Consider the following 16,175-nt stretch of genomic DNA (forward strand, 5'->3'; position numbering starts at 1 on the left):
TGGGGTGTCATAAACCGAGGGTTCGCTGTAATTTCATACTTTGTATAATTAAGGTAGTTAATTACCTAAAGTGATGCATCACTTGGAATCTCAAAATTCCAATTTGATTTAAACACAACATGAGATTCTACTGCTCTTTAATATTGCTGCTTTTTAGAGGCATCAAGTACTAAAGTTATTGATTACTTTGTGTAATTAAGTACCTAAGTAATTGAATTTTTAGGTAATTAAGCACCAAAGTAAACATTTAAGTAATTTTTACTCAAGTAGTACACAAGTAATTAATTACATCACTAATTTAGTACCTAAAGTGATTAATTACTTTAGATCATGAAGGGCTAAAGTAATCAAATACTTTTGTACTATTACTTAAATGTGGACAATTACTTAAATGCTTACTTTGGTGCTTCATTACTTAAAATAATCGATTACTTCATTACATGAAGTAATCAATTACTTTAGTACTAAAAAAGGAAATATATAAATGAGTACCTGATATAATGTCTGGACTAGTAATATAAAACACACACACAAACTCAAATATCCTTATGTCTTTGGGATTGAATGCATTAATAGACAAGTGTGACAAGTTTGCAGTTTGACAATGTGTGTGTCTCATAAACAAGGAGTTTATCAAAAAAGAAAATGTTTCATTCATCGAAAGAGTTTCCATGGAAACCGATTGTTTGTCTCTCAGGTCTAATCCAAAATCGTATTTGGAATACCCTTCATTGGCTTATGTGCGGTTTAGGATTTAAGGTGCAAAAGCAGGAGAAGCAATATGAGACAATATTATGCTCAAAACACAACAGCGTTTTCATTGTGGTTTCAGCTGTGAAGTAATCATGCATGACTAAACCTGCTTTAACACTTTCCCACTTTTCCACTGCACGCTACCAAATCGGCTCAACGCGACTCATCTCTGTTTGGGGTGTTTGGTTTTCCCCTTCAAATTTGACTAGAAACTGAGTAAATAAATTGTGATACAATCAGGGGTCGGGATGATTTCTTTGCATCTGGGAATAGAAAGAGCGTATGAGCTGAACTGTGAAATGTCACAAAATGTAGTGTTTTTGTTGTTTTTTTTTATGTAAAAGATTCTTGGTCAGACAGTGTTATGCAAACGGTACACATATGGATAAATTGAGCGATAATTCTCTTCCATCTCATTTTGCTTTTTACTGTATATTTTGGACTATACAGTAGGTGCAGCAGATGAGGTTATTTCATACACATATATATATATATATATTATATATATATATATATATATATATATATATATATATATTGCTTCTCACCCCGGCTCACCCTGAAGCTCAGGTTCTGTCTGGGAGTTTGAGGGTTCTGTGCAGTATCTTCGATGTTCCTAGGACTGCACTCTTCTGGACTTGGCTTCAGATGTTGTTCCAGGTATTTGCTGGAGCCACTCACCCAGCTTGAGGGTTACTGCCCCAAGTGGTCCCACTACCACGGGGACCATGCAACCCTTGACCTTCCACATCCATTCCAGCTGCTCTCTCAACCCTCGATACTTGTAAAGTTTCTCATGTTCCTTTTTTGTGTTGTTGACGTCAGCTAGGATCGAAAGTTTGGCCCATATATATATATATATATATATATATATATATATATATATATATATATATATATATATATATATATATATATATATATATATTTTTTTTTTTTTTTTTTTTTTTTTTTTTTTTTTGAGGTAAGAATGTATATTATGCGCCTAATCAATACTTCATAAATAGCAAAATTAAGAGGGGATTATGAGACGAGTGGCTGCTTACCATGCTTTTGTAACCTAGCTCGTAATAAAAAGGGGGTTGAGTGATGAATGTAACTTTTTACAGAAGTCTGAGTGGAACCGCATTAAAGAGAATATCCAGCTTTGAACGGGAAAATATCATCCGATAGGTCAAACTTTATTCAACTTCGGTTGAACATCTTCACATAAGGGGCACCTGATCACAAGGCACACTGTCAAATGTTTGCGGGAACTCAAAGGCTTTGCGTGCCTTATAGTACAAAAAAAGTGGAACGCGGTAGTATTTCATCAGTGAGTCCAATGACTGCAGCATCTTTTTACTTTGACGTTGTCTTCCGCTTTCGATACGGCCATTCATGTCCCACATCAAAGACGGAGTCAGGGGTATTTTTTGCAATAAAGCAGATGCCACTTCAGAGTTGAAGTGAATGTCTGTCTCCTATGAATTGTTGGATTTGCATGAATATTAATGCAAGTGCCATGGGAGTTACAACATGTGAGGCAATTACATTACAGATGGAGATAATGGATGAGTCATAGTGTATTTTACATTCGTACATACAAATTGGATGCTTTAGGAGTGCCTTTGAAAATAATGCGTTCTAAATGAGCTTGGTAAGCAATGCGTAGGATTTACCAAGTGAACTACAGCACGTCGTTGTATTTTCACTCGTCCACTTTGTGCATAGCAAGAAAAATAGCCCGTCGGTGTTCCCTCCCAATAAAGTATGATTCCTTTTTTGCAAACCGACAGTATAATGTCGCAACTATGTGGCTCGCCGCTGATGCTACCGTCGAGCAGAGTGGGAGATAATCGCTGCAAACTTCAATTTAATGCCCCCATTACTTTATAATGACACCAAGTGTTCAATTTCACAGCGGTGGCATGAATTTGTAATTACCACATATAGATTTCCCAGTGTTTCCTGATTGCAGGAGAAACATACTGTAGTCGCTACCGCCCGGGGTCCAATAACCAGATGTGGAATAGTCTCCAGCTTGCCAGATACACGCCTCCCAAATGAGCTTCAGTCGGCTCCGATGGGAAGTGTTTTCCAGTTAGCTATCTTGCTGCGATCAATACTCCTCCTCCTCCTCTCATATAATGTTCAGAGAAACCCAAACTTCTAATGAGGGACTTTTTGTAGTCATGTTCCCCAAGCCCTGTAATGCATGCGGTCAATATGTGAAAGGAGCTTGAGAGGCTGCGCCGAGAGAAGAGGGGATGACAGTGTTCAATACGGACTCGCAGTCTGGCAGTTTGGACCTGACCCACATACAGTTTACGTCAAACTGTCTTCGCTGCAAACACTCCAATTTTCATCCTGCTTAACACGCAGCTATGCTTTCTTAATCCAGGCGGAGGGATGAGCCACATTAGGCCAGGCCCTGTCAAATCCACATATAATTTCTGAAAAGGTTAATCACTTGCAGAGGGAATAAAAAAAGGAAAAAAAGAGCAATTCAAAAACGTTTTGGGCCATGCCTCCTCGATCAGGCTAATATGCGCGGTTCAGGTTTGGATATTTTCTGATGACCTTTGTCAGAAAAGAGCTGATTAAACAGAAGTTGACGTCAATGCGATAGACAAACAATTGATGATGAAGGTTGACTCCATAAATCAGCAAAACCTGTGGCGAAATGTCAGACGCTGCCGGCTGCATCGAATTATCCGGCGATGAAATGTTCAGACTGTAAGACTTTAAGGCCTTGAGAAGATTTTTGACACTTGGAGCGCAGCCACAATTTTTTGACTACTTATACAAGTGGCAGACTTTCTAAAGACAATCAAACTTTAGATAATATAATGGGTTATAATTATGTGACTCTGATGAGTGTAGCTATAGAGAGGGAGAAAAATCTAATTAAATTCAGCTCATCCTCTTATGCAATGAATGTAAACAGTAGAAGTATGTCTCAGGGCACGTTCGAAAATGACGGTCGTGGAGCACAATTGAAAATACCAAGAGAATAGTAGCTTGCATTCCCCAACATGAATGAGTTTTCTTGAGGAAGTGCTTCTTTTTTTTCAATGAAGTGACCCCAGTACTGTATTTTTTTCATTTTTCCAGCCAAGTACCGTATTTTGCGCACTATAAGGCGCACCTAAAAGCATTATTTTGTTTGAAAAGCTGATGGTGCGCCTTATAATCAGGTGCGCCTTATATATGGATCAATATTGAGATTGAGACTACAGAAACCGGATAATACTTCCTGTTGTGAGGCTGAAATTCCGAGGATTCACATGATTACACGAACGATTATTTGATGATCAAAAATGATTATTGCTTAAATGGGTAATTTGTCGAATAATTGCTGCAGCTTTTTTCACTTATTCATATCCAGCCGCACTCCAAACCCTTCTTGGCGCTACTGTAACAATCAGACCTTGATATCATAATTTGGATTGCTTTCACAAACGTTTGTTTCTCCCTGAATTATACACCGTGCCGGATTATTACCACTGCTATAACTAGCTTCATCTCAGGGCAGTAATCAAAAAAGTTAGTCAATTAAAGAAAGCGGCAAAAGAAAGACCTACAACGTCAATATTTAATAGACAAGCACTCCAGCACACCTACGAGAGTACTTTTCCACCAAACAAATGAGGATTTAACAGCTTCTTCAGACATGAATCCCCCGTAGATTTTTAAATGTTAAGCTGAGTTTAATGCAGCCAGGTTGATATATTCTGAAGGTCTTAGCATATTAAAAAGAGATTTCAAGGCGGTTTGTTGATCACAGCGCCTTTTGTTTGCCGTTTCTATTTATTCCGAGATGTAGCACCACTGTTTTTTTTTTTTTTTTTCTGTCGTTTTTGGGGGCTGCGTTCGTTGTAGGGGTTCATTTGTGCTGAGAAATGCCATCTGGCTCCGGCGGAGAGAGGAGACAGCGAGGAGGCGCCCACTGGGGGATTAACAATTTGTGTGCGTAGGAGCGCCATTTTTCTATTGACCTCTGAGCGCTGGAAATTGGCTATAGACAAATTAAATGTTTCAAAATGGCTCATTTCCTTGTTGAAGGTGTGAGTAATATCCAGGAAAATACACGTCAGTGCTTATCACTTGCGATTCAGTAGTCCTCTTCTCCGTTTCTCGCATTAAGTAATCGTTCAGCTAGCTCGATACGGTGGAAAACGAGGCTCTCAAAGTGCCCGTCGCAATAGTCTTTGCCGCAATTGTTGCCAGTTTAAAACTCCCCGGTGACACATCTACAGCACATCACTCTCCTGCCAGTCTTCAACACAACAGATGATGTAAGGCGCCACTTTTTTTTTTCCCCTCTTCCCATCTCGGTTATTACTCTTTGCTTGGCTGCTTGCCAATGGCTCGTGTAAACCACAGTTGTCCTTGTTGATGTACTTTGCTATTTGGTGTACAAACAAAAGTGACAAATACCCTCAAGTCCAAAAAGGGCCATTATCTACTGCTTCTTATGCGCCGCGGCATCCATCTTTTTACGAGCACATTATGTGTCCCCCGCATGAAACGTGTTTGACGGAGGAGTGATGAATGGCACTCGATACACGAGCGACGTGATGAAATGTGGCAAGGACAAACAATATGGTGGGCATTAGCAGGTATTGAAATGTGGGGTCATTAATATACAGTCAAGCTCACTGCACTCTGACACATGCCTGCTGGAATGGCTTAACTATAAAAAAGTGATTATTGGCATCATACTAGCGGTACAACAGGGGTCAATAACCTTTAAGCGTCTCGGAGCTGCTTTAGTTAGCTTGGTACTAAAGCAAACGCACTTCTGATCTATCGATATGAAATTATTTTGTTCAAGTGTTTACGTTTTCCGATGAGCACACCTACAAAATTCCTGTATAGGGTCGGACGAAAATCTAATCTGATTAAATTGTATTTTGAAATATCTGAAACTTGAAAATGAGCTAAATTGTCTGAAAAAAAGTGCCTAGGATTGAATGACTGGATTCTTAAAAATGTAAAATTAAGTATTTGGGATTTAACATGGTTTATTTATTATTCACTTTTAATTAAGAGTTGAAAAATATATATTTGCTGTTGACTGAAAATGACCACATTTTCAAGGCTCAGATAATGAACAATCCTGTGTCAGTTGATGAACATCACATGACGAACAGGTGAGTCATGATTGGTCGTTCCCCAAGCTATTTCTTTGCAATTTTTTTATTGCTATTTATTTGCTCGATTATGACATGTAGTCTGCTGCTCGGGAAGTGAACAGAATAATTGCATTGTGTGGTATAATAATACAATACATATGACAATAAAACTCTTGAGTCTTGAATGTCATTTTCACAGCAAGAAGAAAATGTGTTTTTAAATGTGTCAGTTATTTCTTGTTAAAATATTTTTCTAAGATAAGCGTATTGTTATGAACTTAATTATAGACAACATATTAATGTTTTGCTGCGACTAAAGCATGTTATACACAAGCTATACATGTTGAATTTACTTTAAAACTAAATTTGAATCGATATTCATTATGTTTGTCTTACATATTTTTTTTCAACTAAACCTTTACATTAATGTTTTTTTACTCCCATTAAAATGGATTAAAATTGTCCAGAATAATGATAAAAAAAAATCAGCCAGTTTTATTCCTTTATTGGGTCATATCGCTAATAATAACCCATGTTTTAATTCTAAAGAACAAATCAGATATGCGGAAAGATTATCTTCCCCTTCAGTCTCCCCTCCCTTTTTTTTTTAAATCCATCTTTCCTCTTGAGCGATGTCGTGCCTCATGCCCCTCTGCGCAGGTTAACAGAAAGTTGAGACAGAGTTCAATCAATGCTCCAAATTACCAGACGAAGAACGATGGAGCGGGCCTTTATTATATGGCTGACCCACTTTAGAGCTGGTCAAATGAAAGTAACAAAAGACACAAGCAATGCTAGCCGAGCTAATGTATGGTTAAGTGTCAAACAAGGATTTGTTGTTAGTGGCTTTTCAAAGTCAAGTGCGAGGCATGAAAAATCTTAAGATCAAGCGGAAAACAGGCAGAACATTAGCATTTTGCTTCTACAAGGACTGCCTCTTCTTGGTAAAAGTGAATGAGACAATGAGGGCGTTTAGAGACACCAGGATTCTGACATGATAAGCCAAATCAGCAGTGCAAAAAAATCATGACTATTTGTATATTAAACGTAGATACTACGTTACTACGTATAACTACTTGCGGGCTGTATTGGCCATAAACACGTTTTCTCCTCTTTTTATAAAAAAAAGAGCAGTACCTACATTGAAACATCTGGACTCTAACTCTTTCAGTGCCATGGACGAGAATTTTCGTCATGTAAAATACTTGGGTTGTGTGCCAAGTGACAAGGATTCTGTTTTTTAAATGATTGGATAGATGACACTCATGGCCAGCGCTCCTCTTAATATCATTCCAATCAAGTACTACTGTAATGTAATTCTATACATCACCAAACTGTTGTTTTACTGTCAAAAACACATCTTTGCTGTTTTTGTTTATTTTCAATCAAAGAGAAGGACTGTTGAGATGTTTCAGATGCTACGAAAATTATATATTAGTTTCAAAGTCACTATTTTTTCCAAAATAGCTTGGTGTCACTCAAATGACCTATTTTCAAACCGTGATTACTATAGAGCGGAATTAGGTAGCATCTTACTTTCTTTTTCTAGGTAAACAATGGAATCCAGTCTTTCATACGCTACCACCAATATCTACGTAGTCGTACAATATTTTCTCGGTCTTGAAAGATTTCACAATTTTACACCAAATGTTATTTTGTTAAACAAAATGTTATGCTCATGTACACTTCTGTAGAGAAGATGTATGTGAATTGTTTAGAGAGCAGCAGTCCTTGAAGCGGTACATGTAACTGTTTGATTTAATGATATCAATTAGATCGCAATCATTTGCTGGTGTCTGATTATCATGACGACATTCATTTGTTTGGAGCTAAAATGGATCGTCGTATCGTCATTCATCTGCAACCATGTATCCACATCCCCTTTTATAGTATTTTACTTGTAGACTAAAACATATGCTAGCATGTGGACAACATTGTTTACGAATCACTTTTTTTCATTGAATGCCTTCAAATTTTGGGCTGCCAGGAGAGGAACATAGAGACTTTAACTGTTTTGGTATCAGCCATTTTTAATATCTGTATTTGAATGTCTGGACTCTAAGAAATGAGGTCCGCATGATCACTTGCCTTCAACAAAATGGTCAGAAGCACTTTGATGTATGTTGTTGTTGGAAATCTTTCCAGGTTTTCCTTGCACTCTATGCATTTCTTCTCCGGTCACTTCCTTTGTTCCTTCACATTCGCGATGTCTAACGAGGTACCCCGAAGAATCTTCTTTTCACATCCTTCTTCATCCTTTTGCTGCACCTGTGAACATTGATTGTGTGTACCATTCCAGCCAGTGGTTAGTGAAATATACAAACGATTCAAAGTAATGTTATAAAAACATGAACTCCTCAGATTTTATGTTTGCTCACTGGCTCACACATATGTTTGTTTGATCCAGAAAATGGTCACCAGGTCGATCAGCAAGGTTCTGTGATGTCACGTGAATACTACATACGGTATCTTTCTGCGAATCACTAAAAGGCAAAGGAAACCTCAGGCATGTCTTTCAGGTATTCATTATTCTAAAATTTCACACGTTATGCATATGTGTTGCTTGAGGGGCTACATTGTGATGGATTCATGCTGTTTTTGATTTTGTGGTCCTGCTATACTATAAAAACACAGTATAGTGTATATTGACCATTTACTTAACAAGTCCCCAAGCTGTTATTGACCAGTCAGAGCAGTAACTGGGCTCAGCATCCTTTTTATCAGCAATGCTGAAGCAGCATGCATAGAACTTTTATAGGCAAACACCTCTGTATATATTAGAGCATGGTTGGTAGTCCTTATATTAGTTTAATTCCCAACTGGTTCTCTTCAAGTGGAAGTTAATGTTACACCTCTGCGAAGTGAACATGAAAACTTTGAATTTTGCTCTAAACCCATTATCCGCCGATACTTTTTTAGCACATGTATGACAAATAAGCATGAGTCAAAGTTCCTTCTGGGTGCGAGGAAGCTGATACCAAAATAAACATAAGCTGAATGTATTTACTACCCTAAACGCTTGGGATCAAAACAGACTTTCCAAGTACACCTACACATACGCTCACCCTTGGATAATGTAATTATGACCCATGCAGTAAGATGAAAGGCAACGAAATGATGTAAGAGGGTCAGCCAAAGTTGAGCCGCGTACGTCACGCCGATGACGAGTGGGAGCACGTTGAGCCCGCTGACTGAAGTCTGATGACTCCCATCAAGCATGGTCATGAACAAGGCACCATGTCGCAAAGATGGGGATAATTGAAAGAAATGAGTACTTCAGATGGAGCATGTAATTTTAGTGTGAAAGATTTAGACGCAGCTTCTTAAAACCCATCATTTTCATATGAGATAGCTCATCCTTGAAACATCTATAGAATTAGGTCCATTAGTATGTTTACTTGGCTCTTTCAGGCAAAAGCACTCCCATTTGGAAACGCTGTATATTGCTGTATTAGTCGTATCGGTTTGCATCGCATGCCGCAAGTCGCCCCCTTCCCCCTCCCGCCCACAGGTTTTAAATAATTCCCATACTTCTATTTCATAATAAATGAAAACGCGAGACTGGGCTGGAATTTCAGCCTATGGCTAATGAGTATCCAGTGTTGGAGACATCTGCATCGGGGCATGCGGAGTTTAAGACCATCCGACTGGGTGGGGGAGGGGGGCCGGTGCAGGATGGGATTGAACTATGCATGCGCTGCCTCATTAGTCTCCAATCTCAGGAAAACAAAACCTCGGGCAATAACGAGACAGTTTGCTCCTGGTGGATCATTGATTTTCATCCAAAATTAATTGATGCTTTAAGAAGCTATAAAGACGCAAACATATGTGCAGACATGCGTACAAAAGTCCACATAATCACAGCCCATGATAATTTATCATGTGCTTTTTTTTTTTTTTCTTCACACCGTGCTGACCCTTAATTGCAAGGTTAATTGTGCTTTTTCCAACGTTAACACAGATGTAGTTCACAAGCTATCATCTCAAATTTGGTCATACAATTTTAATCCGAGCCTTTATTGTTTTTTATTAGTTATGAATGTGCATGTTACCTCCAGGGCATCTTCTATGAAAGCCCTCCATGCAAGTCATTCATTGGGAAGCCTACTCATTCCTATGCTAATGTTATGGGATAATATTTGTTCCTCTGATTCGCAATAACCCAAAGTCCACCTCCGCTAATAAGCTCAATGAATAATGCAAGATGCTTATACAATGTTTAGGTAATGCGTGTCTTTGGAGATGAAAAACCTTCATGGCCGTCCTCGGTCGAGCTAATGGGAAGTGACTGTTCTCCCACCGGGATGTAAAAGAAGCCCAGTGATGTCCAGTAAACACGTCGTTTCCCTTAATACGAAGCTCAGTGGTTACGGTTAACGCCAAATGTCACAAGGTCTTTGTCAACTCACTCAAAACGTTTATGTTCAAAAGATTGTCCAAACCCGCATTAAAAATTGGAATGGGGTAGCTTCACGATTACTCTGAAGGCTGCCTGTCAGTCAAACGGTGCTGTCATTTGTCATTTCAGAAAGTATTTGTTGTTTGAGCTGTTTATTTTAGGTGAAGCGCTGTTGGTTGCGATAAAAACGTAAAAGGCGTGAAACTGGGAGCCACGCCATGAAGTGCTTTGAAAGTAATCAGCGCAGTTTTCAAACCAATTCCGGCAGGATTTAGGACAAGTTTTGTGGGGCGGCTCAAATAAAGGTAAGGTAATCCTGTCCAATACTTTCCTGGAAGTAATACCTGGAGAAAAAAAAAAAAAAAAGAAAGTTTCTTCACATGCTCAAACCTGTAAACTCGCTTTCCCTTATATTATTAACTACATAATCCTTGCAGAATCGGTTCGTTTTCTAGAGGGAGCAATACAAATATTTGTTTTCAGTTTGTGATGGTATTTATTATAATTGTCGTTTTCCTGTCTTCGCTGGATGTTTGTTTTTGTCTCCATCATGAGTCTGTTTACCATTTTATTTTAAATTATGAGCCACACTTAATACACTTTATCTACAACATCTTTTTTAATCCAACTACTGGATTTCTCTGAGTACAAGTCAAGTTTTTTTCAACCCCATATTAGGGGGTTCGATTTATAACAGCACAGTGTTTGAATTATGCGAAATAAGGAATATCTTGTCATTTGCAAGGCTTAAAATGATTATATATCCCTTTAATTTGATATAGTATGCATCTGTTTTCGAGTTTGCACAGAACATAGCAAAAATGCGCGTGTACATTGCTTTGCACTTGTCTCACTTGTCAATTGTTATTCGATATATAGTGAAGACATGCATCTAATAGTACTGTCATTCCGTCATTTTAATAACACACGCCATGTGTTATAATTGACAGCAATGATCTACGTAACCACTAAAATTTGTGGTAGACTTAACACATTTATGTAAAATTCACCCAAATTGTAAGTAAAGGCGGGGGTCGACTTTTAAGCGAGGCCGACTTATACTCAGAGGAATACGGTAAATTCATTCCTGTTTACTTTCACATTATGTTATGAAAAATATGGTACATTATATCTCTCAAAAAATGATTGATTCGTGATTAATACAAACTTCGTTAGGCTAAATCAAAATTTGAAGTTTCCTGTACATTTTTGTTTACCGCTATGTGAAGTAATGCACCTTTTAACGAAACGCACGGTAATTATTTATTATTTTATTATTATTTATTTATTATTTCCTGGTTTCTTTATGTCTATCACTGATATTTGTCCATTGTCCTCTGTTGTCTATTTTGGTGAACCAGTTCCTTGTTTGTCATTTTGTATCACAGTTGTTTTGTTCCTTTTTTTTTTTTTTTTTTTTTTGCCTGCTACTCCATACATTTTGTTTTATTTTTAGTTTTTCCTGAACTCCTTTCTGGCCTGCTTCCCTACACTTCAATCCACCAGACAATAAAATTATGTATAAAGGACTACTTTTTAAATCAGTATTATTATGATGAACTACATGATCAAACCATACAGTAAATGCAGCTTATACGCGAATATATTAGATAGATAGAACATAGAAATGAGAAAAAAGGTCATCCTGGATTTTCTGACTTAGGTTTAGTCTTTGAATCACAAGAAATGTGTCAAAGAACGCAATCAGGTCAATGAGCACTAAAATAAAGATACTTGCATTCATCAGAGGATAATTTGTCGTCTTGAAAACTAAGGATTGTAACATTTGCATGTACCATGATGAATGCTCTTCAAATCTTTACAAGCCGCAAAGTACTGTTGATTGAAAGAGTCCTACTTTCTTCAAAGGTTCTGACACTAAACCATGAAAGTGTCATTGTCTTTGGCAATAATTTAACTTTAGAAACTATGTATTCATCCGTTTTTGTCATTTTGGCTCTCCTTCATGTTTGGTTGCAAACTTAACAGAGTTCAGCTACTATAGGAAGTAAATAAATCTGTTTTTTTTTTTAAATGCCTTATAAATGTGATTTAATCTCACAACTAAACCTTTCTGACTACAGAAGTGCTTCTCAAATACTGGGGTGGGGATGACGCCAGGGAAAAGGTTCTGTTTTTTGTCATGTGAAGCGAATTACAATAAAACAAGAACTTTCATCTTTTTTATTTGTTTTTGCAGGCACTTTGTTGCACTTGTTTTTTTTCTATTTTAGACTAAGGTGTAACCCAATAAACACTGTAAAAAATGGTTGAAAGTTGATTTATATTGATTTGTTTGTTAATGTTAAAGATTTAGGTATACATATACAATTTTTATAAATAATAATCGTATTTATAATCAGCGCTTCGAGTTGGGGTGGGGGGCACAAAAAGTTTTCTCTTTTCTGGGGGGCTTGGCAAAATGTAATTGAAGCATTAAACAACAGTATAATGTGAAGAATTGATGTTGAAGATAGCTGCACACCACAGTGCTATTTCTTCATCTTTAGAACGTAATAACCAACCTCAACATGCTAAAACTAAACTTTTTATCATACAGAATTACACAATACCAGTAGCTTTTACCACATAGGCAGCCACTTGACCAGAAATGCTAAAAGTGTTGCCATGCAATGCGGTCCATTCAACAAACAACACGTTCTGTCGTAGCACTTCCCCCGTTACAGCTGCATGTTTTCATCACCTCCCCACAAGTTTACATCACATAGATCTCTAAGCTACTGACTCATATGTGAGGCCCCCTCCGCCCTCCCTTCAGCACATATACTCCCCCCACCACCAAAAAAAAAAAAAAAAAAACACATTCCACCTTCTTGTCAAAATGATACCCATCTGCCCTGTAGCCAAATTCCAGCCATGTTTTTCAGGGAAGGCAGGCTTCAGACCCTAGCCCCCGCTCATCCTCGCTGGTGCAGAATCGCTGCAAATTATTGCAGCCGTCAAAGTCTTTGTTGAAATCTTTGACAGATGCTGCTGCTAAATTATGGCGTCAATTATTAATTGATACAAAATTAATCCTGGATTTGAAAATAACGACACAATTCCAACTAATCTGTGATTTTGTGGCCAGTGAAGTCCAAATAGAAAGCTGCCGAAGAAGCGAAGACATAGACGAGATAGCACATTCCACACAGCTCTATCAAGCAGGCATTAGACGATGTCAGAGAGAGCGCCCGAGGCTGCTCTGGTATGGTTCAGTCTTATCTTCTACAGATGAACCCTTCTGGCTCAGACCTGGCAACTATCAACCCGCTCCAGTGGCTTGCACACAGCTTCTAATGAAAGAAGTGCAGATGCCAAGCACGTACAGAGACCACACATTAGAAAGCTTTCCAATGGACACAGGAAGCAGCGGCTTAAGTGCAGCTCAGTTAACGTAGCAAAGAACACTTGGATAATAATATTTGCTTTCGTCACCGCCATTAATAAAAAAGTGACCGAGGTTGAGTTATGTTTGACCGGCACTCGCAATTGAACATTTCAAAAAATTCTCGCTGATGGTGCGGTAGTGCATGCACCTTATTTTGTTGCAGGCAATGTGGATTTAGTTATCGCTCAATGACTGTGTGAACGGTTGTCTGTCTTGAGGTGCTCTGAAATTGACCAGTCCAAGGTGTAGTTCACCTTTTGCCTGAAGGCAGGTTGGATAGACTCCAGCTCACCCCTGACCTGAGTGAGGATAAGCAGTATAGAAAATAGATGGAATTTCAAGAATTTCATTTTCTTATCTGTTAGCGACTCCTCCATTGCCAGACGGCACTTAATTAAAAAAACGATTTAATTAACAAAATAGAAATACACTGACGGGTGATAAAAATAATCCCGCATAACTTTTCATCTGTTGGAACTTGAGCCATGTTTGAAATGTTTTGACGTCGGGGCTTGTAAGCGTCAAGAGGACATTTCCTACTTCGTAGAACACAAGAGGTGTCCGGGCTGCCCCACCAATTCTAAGAACCACTTGAGATTCGCGATATAAATAGGGCACTAATGGTGCCTTGGCTAAGTCACTGTACCAAATGTAAATCAGATATATACTAGGGAACGCAATTCCTAGAGAAATTGAGCGTGAAAGATGAATTTGGAGCGCTATTTAATGATATAGAGAGGGGTGGAATGAGCTGAAAGTTAGAATGTTTTGAATCAGTTGAGGAATATAGATTCTACATGAGAAAGTCCTTTAAAACAGAATTGGGTATTTGGAGGGGTGGGCAGTATTTTAATGGTACAAAATAAGGATTTTTGGTAAGTGGGAACATTTGGCATTGATGGATATGAGATGAACGGTTAAAAGTTTGAACAGTTTGAATCAGGCCAAAAGAGAAGAAATTACAGAAGAAAACCTTTTTTTTTCTTTCCTTTTTGTGTGTGTTTTAATGGTAGAAATGATGAATATTTGGTGTTAGAATTTAGGGCATATTTTTTTAGTATCTCCCAAGGTGAATTGAATATGTGAACATCTAACATTCAAATAGGAACTGGATCTGTTCCAAGTGTCTCTGGATAGTAATATGGATATTTTTCTGGGAAAATCTAGAATTTTTGAGAAAATATTATGATATTTTGGAATGTTCCTGAATAGCAATCATTTTTGAAAGAATATAAGTGAATCATGTACAATGTGTGCATTTGTGATTTGGGACTGGGCCTGAAAATTTCGGAAAAATCGACTGAAAATTTGATTTTTTTTCCTACTTTAAAATGTGTTTTCAAAGTGAATTGAATTAGCTTAATGTTTAGAATTTCTGATAGGAATGAAATTAATCCATTTTGATAAATTGTAATTGGAAATGAATGGGGTATTTTTGGGTGAAAAATGTTAAATTGTGGGTAATTTAGACATATGTTGAGCAAGAAAAAATGGTAGCACAAATGGCATGCTCTTTAGAATATGCTGAAATTCCAATGAAGTAAATCAGATGAAAAACAAGGAAGGAGATGCAAGACAAAAACTGGTGGGAACAAAAGTAACCCTTCACACATTTTAGGGCTTTTTTGGTTGGGGTGTAGCTTGTGTATGTATAAAGAATACAACATGACAGCAAATTTTCCATTCAACATTTGAAAAAAGGAGCACTTCTGCATGCTGCACGTTAAGAAGACACGCAACAATATCATTTCCTGTTATCGCGTAGCTGTTTGGTCGCCTGGCAACACTGCTTTGATAACATCAATAGTTTCTTCGAGCTTTTCTCTGATCTTTGAACTTTGTTTCCTAATAAGCCCCATTATATACTAGATCAAACGTTAGATTAGCTATTTAAGCACTTGAAAATTTGCTGTCAACCCAGACAATTATATCGATTGCCGTAATGAAACATTTTGTCTGTCATGACCGTCCCAGACGGATCAATCAGTCTTGGAGCTCATTAATCATGAATATCCAATATTGGCTGATTTAGTTATGATTGTATTTGCATCACCAAGCTTTTGTGGCACCACAACAACAATGCTTTGAACATAGTACAGCAAGCAATAGGTTTTCTCATACACGTTGTACATGATCCAATATATGTTCAATTTCAAGAATGTCAAAATCTTTGCAAACTCTAATAGCGCAAATCCATATTCACTATATCAATATTCTCCATCTAGGCCCAGTGAAAACATTGTATAGGAATCAATTGGTTTAGCCTGAAGCTTTGCGATGCACTATTAGTAGTTTCACACAGCCATGTAAATCAGGGGGTGGAGATCGATTTCAAATCATATTGATGCTGACTGTCTTTTATGACTACTATATAAGTATGACATTGGCTTACTGAAGGATTTCTGCACATTTATCCAGTACCTCAAAGAAGCTAAATGTTCTTGATTGTGATAGACCAACATTTTGTACAGCATTTAAAAAGAGTATACATGGGTAACCTCCACGGGTCAGC

The 16,175-nt window shown here is 37.8% G+C and overlaps 1 protein-coding gene across 11 annotated transcripts in view; it reads left to right on the top strand.

The window, feature by feature from the left end:
- The window catches only part of LOC148407784 (uncharacterized), a 227,954-nt gene that overhangs the window by 205,156 nt on the left and 6,623 nt on the right, over positions 1-16,175 (top strand). The window contains exons 8-9 of one of the 11 annotated variants that reach the window (XM_088402150.1): positions 8,281-8,392; positions 10,097-10,202. The exons of 9 other annotated variants lie outside the window; for them this stretch is intronic. The gene's annotated coding sequence lies outside the window, so the exon portion shown is untranslated. Of the gene's footprint in view, positions 1-8,280; positions 8,393-10,096; positions 10,203-16,175 lie in introns of those variants that run through there. One more of the 11 variants, XM_088402149.1, reaches the window with a different exon arrangement.

The sequence above is a fragment of the Hippichthys cyanospilos genome, chromosome 19 (assembly GCF_059441005.1).
Source record: "Hippichthys cyanospilos isolate Australia breed blue-spotted pipefish chromosome 19, RoL_Hcya_1.0, whole genome shotgun sequence".
Classification (NCBI taxonomy): Eukaryota; Metazoa; Chordata; class Actinopteri; order Syngnathiformes; family Syngnathidae; genus Hippichthys; species Hippichthys cyanospilos.